The following is a 17,521-nucleotide window of genomic DNA, read 5'->3' on the forward strand; positions in this document are numbered from 1 at the left end:
TGAAAAATCTGGTAATTGGAATTACTAGTGTCTAATCTTCATTGTGCAGATGTTTGTTGGTCACGCCCCAGCTGCCTTTATATTGCCTTCTCCTTTTTAAAAATTACTTTTGTGCACAGAGAGGCCACCTTTTCAGGGCTGTGCATTGTTGATGATAAATAATCCAACCAATGCCAGGTTCTTTGACTTGGCAGCTGACATGAAAATCTAGTGTGTGATTGCTTCGTTCCCGGATTATGACTTTCAGTGCAAGATGGAAGTTTTCAGAGAGCTGAACTGGGGGAAATGATCATCCCTTACCTTGAAACCACTTTTACAACCTGAGGGTCTAGACCGAAAAAGAGAATTAGGAGGTTGCAGATGAAATAATAATAGAAGACTAAATTCCAAAGAGAAAATTCTTTAAGATTAAAGAAAAATCTTGTCAGAAGCTCTAATGTTCATTTGTCATACAGTTTAGTTACTCATGCAGAAGTGTATACAAATAGAACACTGCTCATTTTTATGTCATTATACATTTTAGGCCTGGATATGGGTTTTAAATGGAAATTGTACCACTTCATTAAGATAAACAAAATATTTGTTAAAAATGTTTAAGTTATTCTCTTAATCATATAAATCAAATTGTGAAACCAAATTTATATAGTACCTTGGCATGTATATTAGTTTCAGCACCTAAAGAGCAAAGGGCTTTTGGTAGCACTAATGAACATAGGCCATCAAAATTAATAAGGTTACCAAATACAATAGATTGAAATTGGGGCCTCCCTCATGGCACAGGGATTAAAGACGGCCCTACCAAGCTATCGCCAGCCACTGCGGCACGAGTTTGATCCCTGCCTGGCCAGGGAGCTACCCACATGGCACAGCAGACCACTCCTGTCTTGCCTGCTGCTGCCCTCAACAGTGAACTTCAGTAAATCTGCCTGTTTTGTTCCCCAACTCTGTGTCTGGTGAATCCTTTTATCCCACCCCCACCCCCACACCTCTGGCATGTATACCAGTTCTTGTATCATAAAGAAATCTTTAAAAAAAGAAGGGGGACCTCCCTGGTGGCACAAGAGGTTAAGATGCAACCTATGAAGCTATCTGCAGCCAGATAGCCGATCCTCAGCCAGGGAGCTACCCACATGGCACAGCAGACCTCTCCTGACTCACCCGCTGCTCCCCACAGCAATGTATTTCAATTAAATTTGCCTGTTCAATTCCCGACTCTGTCGATGGTGAATCCTCTCACCACCACCACCCCTGCACCTCTGGCCTGTACCCCAGCTCTTTTATGCACAAATAAATGACTCTCTAAAAAGAACTTGTCCCTTTCTTGAGAGTGTTACTTGATATGTGGGGCAGCCTTCACATCCAAGCTTTGAAAGGAAGAAACACTCCAAAAGAGTTGGGCTGAAATAAGACAGAAGTTCAGCATCGAAAATCACTAGGATTTGAGGAAATAAGGAAGAATCTATTCCTCAATTCCCCTTTTGCCTTGATCTCAATGACTTGCCCCATTTTAGTGCTTACTTTGCGGTAAAACATTATCTAAAAGAACAATAATATGTTAGTTCCGGGCCTCCCCGGTGGCGCAGCGGTTGAGCGCTGGGTTGCGAAGCTGCCCGCGGCCTCTGCGGCGCCGGTTCGATCCCCGGCTGCTCCCTGGCCACCAGAGGAGGGTCCCACATGGCGCGCAGACCTCTCCTGCCGCCCGCTGCTCCCCTCAGCAGTGTACTTCGGTCCTTCTGCCTGCTCTGCTCCCCGCTCTGGCTCTGGTGAATTCTCTCACCCTCCCGTGCTTCTGACTGTGCCCAGTGCATGTATAAACAAAACAAACAAACCAGCAAACAAATAAATAAAGCATGCCTCTATTAAAAAATTAAAAAAAAAAAATAAATGTAATTATAAAAAAAAAAAAAAAAAAAAAAAAATATGTTAGTTCCACATACATGTGATTGAGTGTATTAGAAGTTTTACCAGGTTTGACAGCAGAGAAGGAATAAGAGACAAGAAGGAACCTGCATTCAAACTTCCCACTGAATAATTTTACCCTGTAATGTTATCAGGGATGAAGTAACTTCTTGTGCATAGTTGGGGATTCTAAAATAACATTGTTTCTGTGCTGAAATTCAGGATAGAGTTACAGTTCACCTAATCTAGAGTTTCTCAGAGTTTTGATAAAAACTCATTTTTCAGCTAGGAATTTATAGTAGAATAGATTATAATAGCATATTCTGATTATAAAACTTAAAAGTATATTTAAACATAGAAATAATTGTTGAAGGGCCTCCCTGGTGGTGCAAGGGGTTGAGCACTGCACTATGGGGAAATCCACAGCCTCTGCAGCGCGAGTTTGATCCCCCAGCCGGCCGGGGAGCGGCCCACATGGCACAGCAGACCTCTCCTATCTCACCTACTGTTCCCCTCAGCAGTGTATTTCAGTCAGTCTGCCTGTTCTGTTCCCCGCTCTGGCTCTGGTGGATCCTCTTACCCCCCCGCATCTCTGGCCTGTGTCCCAGCTCTTGTGTGCATAAATAAACAAATCTTTAGAAATAAAAGAATTAAAAAAAAAAGAAAGAATTATTGAACATTTCTCTAAGAGATACATAAATTTCTCTAAGAGATACTATCTATAAACTAGAAAAAATATCCTATGGCATGGATTAACAGTTGAGATTCGGGAAGCCCTACTAGCCATACTAGGAGTTAATAACTATTCATTCCCTTCTCAAAAACCTGTTATTTCATACTTACAATTAAGCAATTTCTATCAATGATAAAAACCTCCTGAGATTCTGTATTTCACAAAATTGAAAGCTATCATGTGTAAATTTCATCTGGATTATCTTCTTTATCTGTTTTATTACTAATTTCTATTCCCATCTGCCTTGAGGCCTAAACAACATTGAAGTAACTCTGAAAAAGTGAATCCTATGTTTGGAGATGTTCATTGAGTTTATTTTAAAAGAAACTCATTTCTTCCCTTCTATATTTATTTTTTATTTATTCATATACACAAGAACTGGGTACAGGCAGATGAGAATAGAAAGATTTTTTTAAAAAAGATTTATCTATTTTTTTAAGATTTATTTATTCATTTACACAAGAACCGGGGTACAGGCCAGATGCGCGGGAGGGTGAGGGGATTCACCAGAGACAGAGTGGGGAACAGCAGGCAGATCTACTGAAATACACTGCTGAGGGGAGTGGCAGGCGAGACAGGAGAGGTCTGCCGCGCTATGTGGGTTGCTCCCCAGCTGGCCGGGGTCAAACCTGCTCTGCAGAGGCTGCAGACAGTTTCACAGCACTGTGCCCAACCGCCTGCACCACCAGAGAGGACCTCTAATATATTTTAAACTCCAAAAAGAGGATTTTTTTTTTCTTACTGCTTTATCCTGAACATGTAGGACAGATAACACACAGCACTCACTCTGTATAAACTACAGTTCATTTACCCAATATCCAATTACCACCTCTATCAACAGTTTCCATTTTATTATAATAAATTATACAAAGATGAATACAGCTAAACTGCTTTATATAACCATTTGTGACTTGTAATATTCATCTTCTATACTATGTAATAAATTAATAATTCTCAAATTTATTAACGTATTCATAACATTCATAAGCAAATATTTATGATAATGTTATATAGAGATTCTCATGTAATCCCAACAATTCTGAAAGGAATTACTATCCTCATTTTACAGACAAGGAAACTGAGGCAATGAGTGGATAAAAACAACTTATTCATTTAGGGCCTTCCTGGTGGCACAAGGGGTTAAGCACAGCACTGTGAAGCTCTGCAGCCCGTGTGCTCGATCCCTGGCCAGGGAGCTACTCACATGGTGCAGCAGACCTCTCCTGTCTCGCCCACTGCGCCCCTCAGCAGTGGATTGCAGTCAGTCTGCCTGCCCTGCTCCCCACTCTGTCTCTGGTGAATCCTCTCACACACACCCCACACCGCTGGCCTATACCCCTGTTTTTGTATACATAAATAAATAAAATCTTAATAAATAAATAAAAATAAAACAACCTATTTATATTCAAAACAATGCCAGAGTCAGTATTTGGAATGATTTCTCCTTCTTGTTACTTTCCTATTACTCTGCCATTCTTATAACCAAGTAAGGCACCTACTTACTATTTAAAACATTTTTCTTTGAATAGATTGTAAGCTCAATGGCCTCTACAACAACTGAAATGTTTGGATCTTGGTTCTGTCTTATTCCATAGTGAGGACGGGCATTTGCCAGCTATGATATGTGTTAGTCAATGGAAATACCAGACTCAACTAGATACATTAGGACTGCTGGGAATACAAGGAGTCCCATCTTGACATGAGGACATGAGAACATTTGGGTGGGAGAGATGAAGTACTTCAGGGCCCCAATCTCAGGGAGAAGCCATGTAAGCAAAATCGATAGAATTCAACATATGTCAAAGAAACAAAAGAATATTGTGAAGAATAAGGAGAAAAAATTAACAGCTAGTCATATTCAGACCAAGTAGCAGAACCTGACACAAAACAGGACAGGAATACCTTCCCAATCACCAAGTTGGAAAGGTTAGATCAACTTCACTTTTCTTAAAACTGTTTTTCTCAGCCAAAACAGGTGGTGTATTAGGAGAGATCTCAATTTATGAAAAGCCTATTACCACTAGGTAGTGTCCCCCAAGAAAACTATTTTTCCAAATATAAAATGGTGACCACCTGCCAATTATAAGCCAGCTAATGGAGAGGTTTCTGACTCTAAAGGATAAAGAGTATCCACTAATTATAAAATGAAATATAATTTCATCTCTGCACAACCTGGATTAGAAAAATATCCTCTTATATAGTCTTCAAAATGTAAAACAATTCCAGCCAAAGACATTCTAGAAGTGACAATTACTGGTTAGAAAGCCATGTGCTCATTCTACCCTGCCAACATAAAATTGGGTATGTCTTCTCATTTCTGTTGAAGTAAATTATTTTGTTGAGGATTTTTAGATAGCTCCATGATCTTCCATGCACATTTTCATGTGATAATTGCCAAGCATTTCATTAGATAGAAAAATAAGGTGAAGTTAATGGTTTTCTAAAATCTCATTATATTAATACACTTCAGTCTCAACTAGATAAGCCAAAATGGGGCTGGGAATCTAGAAAGTTATCGGGGTTTTTGTACATATACACCATGGAATATTTCTCAGCAATCAAAAAAGATAAACACATGCAGTTTGCAGCAACATGGATGGAGCTGGAAGGGATCATGCTCAGCGAAATAAGCCAGAAAGAAAAAGAAAAATACCAGATGGTCTCACTCATAGCAGGAATTTAGAAAACCTAAATAAGGGACCAGGAAAAAGACTAATCAAAACAAAGTAAAAATCAAAATCAACAAGCAACTATAAACCAGAGACACACTATGGGGTGGGAGATGGGTGGGGAGAGGAAGCACTAGAGTCAAAATAAGGGGGGGTGCAATTGTATGGGGAATATAACAAAATGAAAATGCATACATTGTGCAAAGATAAAAAAAAATGTAAGAATTATATAAAATAAATTTTTTTTTATAGAGGCATTTTTATTTATTTATTTGTTTGTTTGTTCGTTTTTGTTTATACAAGCACTGGGTACAGTCAGAAGCGCGGGAGGGTGAGAGAATTCACCAGAGCCAGAGCAGGGAGCAGAGCAGGCAGACTGACGAAGTACACTGCTGAGGGGAGCAGCGGGCGGCAGGAGAGGTCTGCGCGCCATGTGGGACCCTCCTCTGGTGGCCGGGGAGCAGCTGGGGATCGAACCGGCACCGTAGAGGCCGCGGGCAGCTTCGCAACCCAGCGCTCAACCGCTGCGCCACCGGGGAGGCCCTAAAATAAAATATTTAAATAAAAAAAAAATTTTAGGGGAAGCCCTGGCATTGGTAAGGTATTTAAAGATGTACATCATTATATTTTACTAACTTGCTCTGCTCTCTGTCTTTTGGGACTAAAGTAATACTTAAGACTAAATGAATTAACTAATAAAATCAAATTCTTATTAATTACACAAATCGCTTGATTCCAACATGTCATATAAGATTTTTCTTCTTCCTTGACACTATATGTCAATATTTACTAGTCTTTGCATAAAGGTGCTTAAGTACATTTCATGACAGCTTAAGGCATATCCTAAATGTATGGATCCCGAATAGAAATAGTTTTAGTGGAAGAAATAATAACCAAAATCAGGAAGATCAGTCTCAAGTAACATTAACACAATTAATGATTCAACTAGGATTAAATATATTTTGGCCCAGAAATCAAATACAAAGTTGGATAATAAAACAATTGATATCAAGGATAAAGAAGAATGAGGATATTTATAATAAATTAACAATCTAAACATTAATAAATCATTTATTAAAAAATGTATTGAGAACCTACTTTATGTTGGTTCTCAACAAAATAGTTTATGTTGGTGTACAAAATAGTAAAACCACCTCTATCCACATAGTATACTATACTTTACCTTTTACTGAATTCTCTTAAGATTAACTGTATTGTACTTTATAATTATTAGCACTTAACACTAATAATTCATCTCCAAGCCTCTCTATTCTAAATTCTAAGTATATGCTATTGAATTCATCTTACACAATAAATCCATTGGCTTATTTTTTTAATTATTATAGTATAATTCATCACTTACATTGAAAAACTGGATTCATCACTGAATTTCCAAGTAATGTAAAACTAACATTTGCAAAACTCAATTTGCTTACCTTATGTTCAAGTCTTTTTATTTTTAAAAAGATTTATAGAGAATGCTCAAATTGATTGGATCTTAGCTTACCAAGACTTTTCTTTTCCAGAACATTCCACTAATTAACATGCTAACAACTCTAATGTGTACATCACACACCAGTGAAGCGCACCTACCCAGTTTTAAACACCACCTCTTGGCCCCTTGCTAATCCTCCTGGATTAGCTGCAGTAATTCCTAGGAGCTTGTTAGAATCAAGTATCTCTGCCCATCCCAGGCCTACTCAATCAGAGTCTGCATTTTAACAAGATCACCAGCTAACTCTTATACACATATTTAAGAAACATGGTTTTAAAAATTACCCAGGCCATCAAAATTTATAAAACACAAATGAAATTTGAATCTGAAACTAAACCTGTTGTGAAATAAACTTGAGTATAAAGATTTAAAGAATACCTTGTAAACTCCAAAATATCCTTTTTCATTTGTACAATTTTTCCTTTAGAAATAACTCAGAACAGGGCCTCTTTGGTGGTGCAAGCACTATGAAGCTATCTGCAGTCTCTGCAGCAGTCTGCAGCACAAATTCCATCCCCAGTCAGGCAGGGAGCAACCCAAATGGCACAGCAGACCTCTCCTATCTCTCCCGCTGCTCCCCTCAGCAGTGTATTTCTGTCATTCCTTCTGTTCTGTTCCCCACTCTGTCTCTGGTGAATCCTCTCAGTCCACACACACACACACACATACCTGGTGTATACCCCAGATCTTGTATGCATAAGTAAATAAATCTTAAAAAAAAAAAAAAAGAAACAACTCAGAACAAACAAACAAAAAAACCCACGGATGCTGTTTAAACCATCTCATAAGCCAAGAGGCCATGGGCAGAGAGAAATTCTCAAAAGTATCAGGCTACTTCAATTGCTATCACTTTTCTTTTTCCAAAGCCTTCACAACATCATAAGGTAGAAAAACAGGCACTTTCAGATGGAATGTTTTTGGACTGGTTTAGCATTTAATATCTAATATATTAGATTGGAAATCAGGCAATATGGAGGAAAAATCCATAGACTTCACTTTCCTAAGTTGTAAACTCTGGAGTGATAGCAGCTTGCTCCTGCCAAATCAAAAACTAAATTGATTACGTACTTTTATAGCTTGAGCTCTTAAATAAGGAACTAGGAAGTCAAGATAACATTCATATTTTCTCCAAAAATTACTTCTGGAAAAAAATTAACCATGGTCTCTGCAGTCTAAAAATTCCCTGAGTGAGGGGCCTCCCTGGTGGCCAAGAGATAAAGTCTAGCGCTGTCACCATGATGGCCTGAGTTCGATCCCTGCCAGGGAGCTAACCCACATATGGCACAGCAGACCTCTCCTGTCTCACCTGCTGCTCCCCTCAGCAGTGTCCTTCGTCAGTCTGCCTGTTCTGTTCCCCGCTCTGGCTCTGGTGAATTCTCTCACTCTCCCACGCTTCTGACTGTATCCAGTGCTTGTATAAATAAATAAATCTTTTAAAAAATAGCCCTTTTGGGCCTCCCCGGTGGCACAGTGGGTTGAGCACAATGCTGTGAAGCTGTCCACAGCCTCTGATGTGCAGGTTCAATTCCAGCCGGCCAGGGAGATACCCACATGGCACGGCAGACCTCTCCTATGTCCCTGCTGCTCCCCCCCAGCAGTGTATTTCTGTCCGTCTGCCTGTTCTGTTCCCCGCTTTGTCTCTGGTGAATCCTCTTACCCCCCCTCACCTCTGGCCTACACCCAGTTCTTCTGTGCAAAAATTTAAAAAAAAATCCCTGAATGAGTCACCCAAAATATTCTTCCCACACTAACGTTCTTGAAGGAAGGCCTAAAAAGTTGTGAAATACAAGAAATGAAAAATCACTTCTACACAGCTCACATACACTTTCCCTCTGATAGCAAATACAGACACATTTGCTCAGATGAACACTTAGCAGTCGTTAAGCAATAAGGTAGTGAGTTAACCAAAGTATATGTAAAAATCAACAAAAAACTATGAACCAGAGACACTTTTTGGGGGGTGGGGGGGAAGGATTGGGGTCAGAATGGGGCGTTTGCAATTGTATGGGGGAATATAAAAATAAAATTTAATATTTAAAAAAAAAAAAAAGAATGATGTAAAATATATATAAAATTCAAAAAAAAAAAAAAAAGATTACATTAGGAATTCCTACTCCCCATTAATCTACAACAACCAACGGTTTTAGTAAAAGTTAATATACCAGCAGCTTATAGACAGTGCAAATCATTTCCTCTCTTGTTCACCATTTGGTACATTCACCTTTACCACCAAGCGAGTAGAAACAAAGTCAAACTTCTTTGTTCTTATTTTCATAAGCTTCCTTCTCCAAAAGAAATGTGACTATTGCCTGAAACAAAATTCTGAATTTAATGCATCCTCATTCTCTATTATCATGGGTAGTACGGTTGATTTAAGAGCACTATTAACCAAACATCATGGTTAGTTAACATACTTGTAAGCCAGGAGCTATGTCTCAACACATCTCACCTTGTTTGGGTCCATTTTAAGGACAGTAGGATATAATGATCTACCGCAGTTATGCTGCTTTCTCTTCAAAACCGTAAACCAAAACCAAACAAAAAGTCTTCAAATATTATCCAATGCAAATGTGATCAAGGACCTATTATTCTATATTCAACATCAAATAGGCGGTACTGCCAAACCAAAGGCAACTGTGCAACAGTTAGGAAAGCCTCCTTAAACTGCCCACTCACAGGAAGGTTTAGATTCCATCACACATAACACGCATCATACTAAAACATCAAAAAAGCAGACCATAGGTCTCCACAGAGGCCGGAACCAAGCAGCACACAGCTTCTACCAGCCACAATTAAATCCAAGCCAAGGCTTAGTCGCTTTAAATTAGTAGTAGTTAAACCAGCTCTTTTTCACTTGCTGGCTCATAAAAACTTGGTCCCCGGCTGTGAATCAGCAATGACTCATAAGCACTTCTGACAAGCTACACCTGCATTTAGCCCCACCCATCCAGCTGAAGAACTGAGATTAATGAATGATTTTTGCTTCATGCTTGCTAGCACTTGAGAGTTGTGATCCCTTATCTCTCTTCTACTAGAGAGTTCCATGCAGCCTGGCTATTACTCATCAAACATGAGGGTAGTGAACAAACCTAGGGAGGGGCCGCAGGAGCCAACAGTTGGAAAGAAAAGCATTTTTTCTGTTTTCACCTTTGGCTATGGTGGCTGTGCCACAATGGAACGCTACTCCTGACAGGGGCCTGCCCTTTGCAGCTGTGCCTGCTTGGACACCAGCATCGTCCTTTTCTCCAGGTTTGGGCTAACAAACAAATGGGAGCTGACTTTTCTCCATCACTGTCTTTATCCAAAACTAGAACAGTATCATTTGAAAAATATTAGAAACTTGAGATGGAGAAAAAAAAGAACAGAATTGTTTTTAGAAGCTTTCTGTGCTAACTTCAAGTTAAGTACAGTTGGAATCTACCCAAAGGGCAAAAAACCACTAATTTAAAGGGAAACTCACACTGCTGTGTTTATTACAGTACTATTTACACTAGCTGATGTGGAGACAACCTAAATGCCCCCAAAACAGACAAATGGATCAGGAAGATGTGGTATAGAGATACAATGGAATACTACTCAGTGATCAAAAAGATAAACTCATGTCACCTGCGGCAACATGGATGGCGCTGGAAGGGATTTGCTAAGTGAAATAAGTCAGAGAAAAATAAATACTCGATGGTTACAGTTATAAGTGGAATGTAGGGGAACTGATCAAAAAGTCAGGAAAAGACAAAATTATAGGCAAACCATAGATCTGAGGCATTCAGCAGTGGAGTGGGAGGAACAGGACCCAAAACAGGGGAGGGGCCTCCTTGTTGGCACAGGGGTTACGTCTCAGCACTATGAAGCTCTCTGCAGCCACTGCAGTATGACTTCAATCCCTGGCCAGGGAGCTACCCACATGGCACAGCAGACCTCACCTGACTCACCTGCTCCTCCCCTCAGCAGTGTATTTCAGTCAGTCTGCCTGTTCTGTTCCCCACTCTGTCTCTGGTGTATCCTCTCACCCCCTGCACCTCTGGCCTACACTCCAGTTCTTGTATGCATAAATAAATACAATAAATATTTAAAAAAAAAACAAAACAACCTGCCAGCTCCAGGGTTGACATGAACTCACCTTGGGTGTGTTGACTTTCCATAAGATGGTCTTCTGAGTACAGGTTGGCTTGTTGTTGACCCCAATTCAAAGGCTGTGAAAGAAAGCAAGGAAAGATGAACGGTACCTGACAGGGATGGTGCTCAGGGACCACCACCGTGAATAGTGAAGGATTCAGAAATAGCACAGTAGAAAGAAAAGACCTTCCTTGTGGCCACATCATGGCTTCCTGGCACTTTATATCATAATATCAGGCATAAATTGGTTAAATGTTTATTGAATAGATGAATAATTGGGGCACAGGGTTTTTGTACAATCCATTTCCCTCAACAGCTTTTGCATTATGGAGTTTTGTTCTATACTTTGAATTGAATGTGTTGAAACCATCTTTTATTGTTAAAACACTTTTAATATCCCCCTTTTATTTGTATTTAAATTTTTAAAAAAGATTTATTTTTATTTATTTATGCATACAAGAGCTGGGGTACAGGCCAGAGGTGCAGGGGGTGAGAGGATTCACCAGAGACAGAGCAGGGAAAAGAACAGGCAGACTGACTGAAATACACTGCTGAGGGGAATCAGCGGGAGAGACAGGAAGGGTCTGCTGTGCCATATGGGTTAGCTCCTTAGCTGGGGATCAAACTCCTGCTGCAGTGACTGCTGATAGCTTGATAGTGCTGAGACTTACCCCTTTGGCCACCTGGGAAGACCCCCTTTCATTTTCAAGCACAATCTACCACATACACTAATTGCAGTATCAGGCGGTTCACAGATGCTGTGGTGTTGGGAGAGTTATGGGGACTCCACCTGCAGGGAGAAATCAAACACTATACAAAAATGATATAAGGGGGCCTCCATGGTGGCGCAAGGGGTTAAGCACCGCACCATGAAGCAATCCACAGCCTCTGCAGCATGAGTTTGATCCTCTGCTGGCCAGAGAGAAACCCATATGGCACAGCAGACCTCTCCTGTCTCCCCACTGCTCCCCTCAGCAGTGTATTTCAGTCAGTCTGCCTGTTCTGTTCCCCACTTTGTCTCTGGTGGATCCTCTCACCCCTCCAGCACCTCTGGCCTGTACCCCAGCTCTTGTATGCATAAATAAATAAATCTTTAAAAAATGATATAAGGAAATAAAGTAAAAAAAAAATTGTAGTGCCAGACATAAAAAGAAAAAAAATCACATCTATGTACTCAGATGAAGACAATGCTTTCCCTGATCCATTCCTCCAAAACATGGACTATGAACTAAAGGGAAAAGGTAGACTTTGAAGCCATACCTTTGGGATATTATTTGACAAATGTTTACTGTATGCTGGCTCATTTGTTTTCCAGATAGGAATGTGATAATGACACGGGCCTGCCTTTAGGGGCAAGTGGAAGCATTGTTGCTAATTTTAGCACTTGAGTAGTACTTGTGCAAACAAATTTCCTTTTAGAATCAGGTACTGTATAAACTAAGTGTATGTTCTCCATTTGAAATAATTTAACAGAATTTAAAAGCTGCAGGTAAACCAGCCTTGTCCCCACTTTCTGGGCTCAGGGGCATTGTGACCAGGACACTCAACTCTTGAATGCAAATACAATTTGTAGGTGCCATTCCTTTCTTTGGCTATAGATTATTCAGTATGAAAATCCAGGTTATTGTACTGTGTGCTTTAGACAGAGAGACATACACCCAGGATTTCAAGGGGACAAATCTGCAGTAAGCAGGATCTTTCAGACACAAGGAAGAGACCAAGGAATCTGTATGCATGAAATGCTAACACTATGCAGGACTCACAGTCTACCTCTCACCATGTTGGGTCCCTCACATGCCTTAACTTTCATCTCTGCAAGACTTTTAAGGAATAGTCTAGCAGAGAAGGACTAAGTCATTCCTCAAAGTCATACATCTTGTAGATAACAGAAATAGGCTCTGACTGATTTCAAACCCTGTGCTCCTTATGTTAAGCCAGGTGGCACCCCAGACCTCCCCACAGACCATGGGCCAATGGAGGGAATGGAGCCTGAGGTGTGAACAGAAGCTTCTCAACCCACTGACAACCCTGTGTCTGTCCACTGAGCTTTGTCCAGCTGCCTCTCAGCTAGGTAGCGCCTTAGCAGGATTCTGGCGTCAAGACTGCTAACCAGATCAGGGACTAAGGGGCGCTTTCTTATTGGAACCCAGACCCCTTATGAGTTACTTTCTTTGTGAGTAGCCAGATAACAACTAAGACAGCCAGTTACATTTCAATATCAGCTAAACAATGGATAATGAATAATTTTTAGCACAAGTATATAACCCAGTGTAGCAAATACTGCAAGGAATAGTTTGTTAAATCTGGCAACCACCCTTTTTTGCCCTATTTCAAAATATGTTGAATTAAAATAGAGAGAGTTCATGTATGTGAAGTGATTTACAACCCTGTACGTGATCTTCGGCTTGTATTAAGACATCCTGGCTATTGAGTGAAAATTATAAGAACTGTAGCTGTAAGCCCATGACCCTCCTCCTCCAAGCTGTTAAATGGGTCACCATGAGTCACCACCTTAATTTGGTTCATTTGTTTCTGGTGCAGTAGACACAAGCCTTGAGTCCACACTTAGCTGTGCAAGAAATAGGAATTTATATCTCCTTAACTCAATGGAATATTTTTCACCAGAGAGTAGAAATGTCAGGACTCACCAACACCCTCACCCCATTTTCCACAGTTGTTCTTAGTGTAGCAGGGTGTTCCCCAGGGAAAGGGGAGGTTCCTGGTTCCCTGCCCCACCCAAGGAAGGGTGGAGCTGGCCAGGGAGGAGAAGCTGGAAAAGACTGGGAGAAGGAAGGAAGGACATCTAGGAGTCCTGAAGGAATCACAGGGAACAGAGACATGTGAAGAAGCTGCGCTTGCTTCTCAGACTTGGACTTGTACCACTGACTTGGGGGACATGGAAGGAGACACTTGAAACAAACAGTGGGTGAGCTTGACAATAGCAGCCTTAATCTTGATGTTGATTTTGCTCTTTTCTGTCCAGACTTGCCTGACACCTTCTGCCTCTCTCCTGTGGATCCCCACCAGGAGGTGCCTTAGACTTGGGGCTGGCTTTTGGGTCTCAGTGGCCCTACTTTGGGCCAACCCTGTTTGGCTGGGCATTTACCCAGGAGGGGGTGCATAACTTTGAGTCCTTGATTTGGAAACTTTATTCTTCCCCTTTTCTGAATTGCACACTAAAACTAATTGTATTAAAGTTCCTTTCCATGAAAAGTCTTATGCATTAGAGTATGTTCTGTCTTAATGTGGCCGATAGCAGAACCTATTTAGAGCAGGCAGGTGTGGGGGTTTTGGGGTGCCCCTTACCTTGCCCGGTAACATTAGGGCTTACATGGTGCTGTGGGGAGGGAGAGCATCTATTTCTTGAAGTCCCCTGTCCATGCAAATGATTGCCAAGGCACCTCTCAATCCTGGTCTTCTGACCCACTCAACCCAGGTCTTTCTCTCCCTTTCCTGCTCTATCGAGCACGGGCACCCTCCCGCAGCCCCCATGCCAGGCTGGGCCCCAGAGCCTGTCTGAAGCACTTTAAGACTCTGCATGGTGCATGGTGCAGTCACGCCATCTCTCAGTTCTTATTGCACTGCTGGGCTTGCCTTTGGGGAGTGAAACATGGCTCTTTTTTTTTTTTTTTTTTTAATAGAGGCATGTTTTTTATTTATTTATTTATTTGTTTGTTTTTTGTTTATACATGCACTGGGTACAGTCAGAAGTGTGGGAGGGTGAGAGAATTCACCAAAGCGGGGAGCAGAGCAGGCAGACTGAAGAAATACACTGCTGAGGGGAGCAGCGGGCGGCAGGAGAGGTCTGCGCACCATGTGGGACCCTCCTCTGGTGGCCAGGGAGCAGCTGGGAATCGAACCGGCGCTGCAGAGGCTGCGGGCAGCTTCACAACCCAGCGCTCAACCGCTGCGCCACCGGGGAGGCCCCGAAACATGGCTCTTTACCCTCAAATCCTGCGAACTCTCTGGGGTTTCTCTTCTTCCTCCAGAGGACCAAAGAACACCTGAGTCTTCTTGTCTTCCCATCCCCCTCTCTAAATTCCCTCTGCCCACATATTCTTTTTCTAGAGATGGCCCATCCTCCCGAACACCCCCACCTGTAATTCTCAAACATTTTCCCTGTGTAGCTCATTCCCTAAAGATCTTTGGTTGGGGGGAGGGCGACACTAGAAGGTTATTTCCTTTTCACCCTGGGGCAATGAATGCCAAAGTGTTTAGCCTCTTGAAAGGGGAGAAAAGGTAACCACCTAGCTTTAAACATCTTCATCTTTTTTTCAAAACCAGAGCTAAACATCAGACCCTAATTTGTTTAAATGCAAACTTTGCCTTTCCATAATAGTCTACAAATGTGGCATCATCATCAGATGGAAAATATTTAAAACACCATCAAGTCTCACCCTAGACATTTAAAATCTCTTGAACTGAATCTCCTAAAACCTAAAAGTACATATTTTAATGAACTCCCCACATTTTTCTTATATACTCGGGGTGCTTCTTCCTCTGACCTGCCTGCAGGATGACACCCTCTTCTTTCCCATATCTTCTGCCTCCTTTCCAGTTCTCTTTTACCCTTGGAATGGCAACATCCAGCTTCCTGGCATGGAACCCAAACTTGGTATGGGGGTCTGTCTCCATCTTTCAAAGGGAAGGTAACCTGGAGGCCAAGAAATTGTCTGTGTGTCTTATCTCCTCTTAACTATCTATTGACCTATTTTTCCCATCCTTTGAAATTCTGCCGTGTCCCAAGAAAAAAACCTGAGTCTAACCCACCGAACAGGATCATTCCAACACCATATCTCCATCCTGTGTCAAAGGTGAGGCCATTCCCTAGAAACCAAAATGCTACTTGGTTCCTATGCAGAATCATCAGCCTAAATAAGTACTCCAGGTCTTCGAGGCTTGGGAATATCTCCAGACAAAGGACCAAATAGTTAAGATGGACCTCCTTGGTGGTGCAAGGGGTTATGATGCAGCACTATGAAGCTATCTGAGCCACTGCAGCACGAGTTCGATCCCCAGCCAGGGAGGTGACCCACGTGGTGCATCAGACCTATCCTGTCTGGCCCGCTGCTCCCCTCAGCAATGTATTTCAGTAGATCTGCCTGTTCTGCTCCCCACTCTGTCTCTGGTGAACCCTCTCACCCCCCGCATCTCTGGCCTGTACCCCAGCTCTTGTATGCATAAATAAATAAATCTTTTACAAAATAAATCCTCCCTGGTGGTGCAAGGGGTTAAGCCCGCACTATGATGCAATTAGCCTCTATAAGATTTTTAAAAAATGCCTTGTGTTACTTGCAAAGAAGGTATTTATTCTTAAACACCCTCTTCATTTATTCAGAAGGAACAATTCAACTTTCTTAAAGAAGTGAAGATAGGGAAGAAACGTTAGTCTAGCGATATCATTGGCCTCTTTTATTCCAAAATGAGGTTAGGAGTGCCAAGTTAAATTGGACTTCTTAAAGATTACATCCTAGGGAATGGTAATAGGCACACTAACTGAAAATCATTCACAAGAAATGACTGGAAAGACTCACCCCCTGGGATGGTTGTTGATATTTATAAAAGTCAGCTATGTTTATTGACTTCACTCAACAAAATGTCATGTATTGTTATTGTGACATCAGAATACTACTCCCTACCAAAGAAAAGAGCAAATGACTTAAGAAATGCTGAAGATGAAGCAGAGAAGTGAATGGAGCCTAAATTAGTTCCAATGATTTCTTTATTTCAGGAAAGTACTTAACGTAAAAGTGTCTATTATTACTCCATTAAGTTTTTATTAAGTATCTCACTCCAGATATATGAATAGGAACTATATTTTTTCCTTTTGTGTGTATGTATGGGGTGCAGACCAGAGAGGTACAGCGGCGTGAGAGGATTCAGCAGAGACAGAGTGGGGAGCAGAGGGGAGCAGAAGGCAAGACAGAGAGGTCTGCTGCACCATATGTGAGTTAGCTCCCTGGCTGGGGATCGAATTCAGGCCATCGTGGTGATAGCGCTGAGACTAACCCTGAGGCCACCAGGGAGGCCCTTAAAGTCAACCAGCTGATTGATCAGAACCTACCATAACAGATGCCAATTGTCTGCAAAACACTCTGCTGGCTGCTGTCAATAAAGGAAACTAGTCTGCAGAATGTGCTTCTTCCCTGAAAGGTGGACACAAGGATGGAGTTAAGGGCCCAAAAAGTCAACTGCACAGGTTGAAGGGAGCGATAAATTTCCCACAATAATAGAAAAGCTATTTCTTCAACCTCTCCTGTAAGGGCCCTGTCTATTTGTGCTTTGTCACCTCTGGAAATGGAGAGCTTCGCTTCCTGAGGGGCGGAGAGCATCCCAGCTGGGGACAGCTGTCATCTGTGTGTGGGAGCTGGAGGAAGCCCACACGGAGGCCTGGCTTCAGCTGCCTGTTGCTCTTGCGTGGATCTTGGGCCTGATCTGGGACGTGGCCTGGCTGGATCTGACCCTCAGGGAGACTTCATCAGCGAGTCTCTCCAATAACTGCTCTCTTGGCTGAAAAGCTGATTTTCCCTCCATACTTCTGTTATTTTAGTTATTTTTTGCTGAGACAAAAGGTTGGCTTTTTGTGGTTTGTTCCGTTGGGAATGATTTTTT

The 17,521-nt window shown here is 41.7% G+C and overlaps 1 protein-coding gene across 1 annotated transcript in view; it reads right to left on the minus strand.

Moving 5' to 3' along the window:
• The window catches only part of NUP153 (nucleoporin 153), a 90,911-nt gene extending 74,431 nt beyond the window's left edge, over window positions 1–16,480 (minus strand). Inside the window, exons 1-2 of the mRNA XM_037518907.2 lie at window positions 16,444–16,480; window positions 10,914–10,986 (exon numbers count right to left, since the gene is read on the minus strand). The gene's annotated coding sequence lies outside the window, so the exon portion shown is untranslated. The remainder of the gene's footprint in view (window positions 1–10,913; window positions 10,987–16,443) is intronic.
• Between the last annotated feature and the right edge of the window lie 1,041 nt (window positions 16,481–17,521).

The sequence above is a fragment of the Talpa occidentalis genome, unplaced genomic scaffold, assembly GCF_014898055.3.
Source record: "Talpa occidentalis isolate TD23 unplaced genomic scaffold, MPIMG_talOcc4v2.1 talOcc4.2, whole genome shotgun sequence".
In the NCBI taxonomy this organism is placed as follows: Eukaryota; Metazoa; Chordata; class Mammalia; order Eulipotyphla; family Talpidae; genus Talpa; species Talpa occidentalis.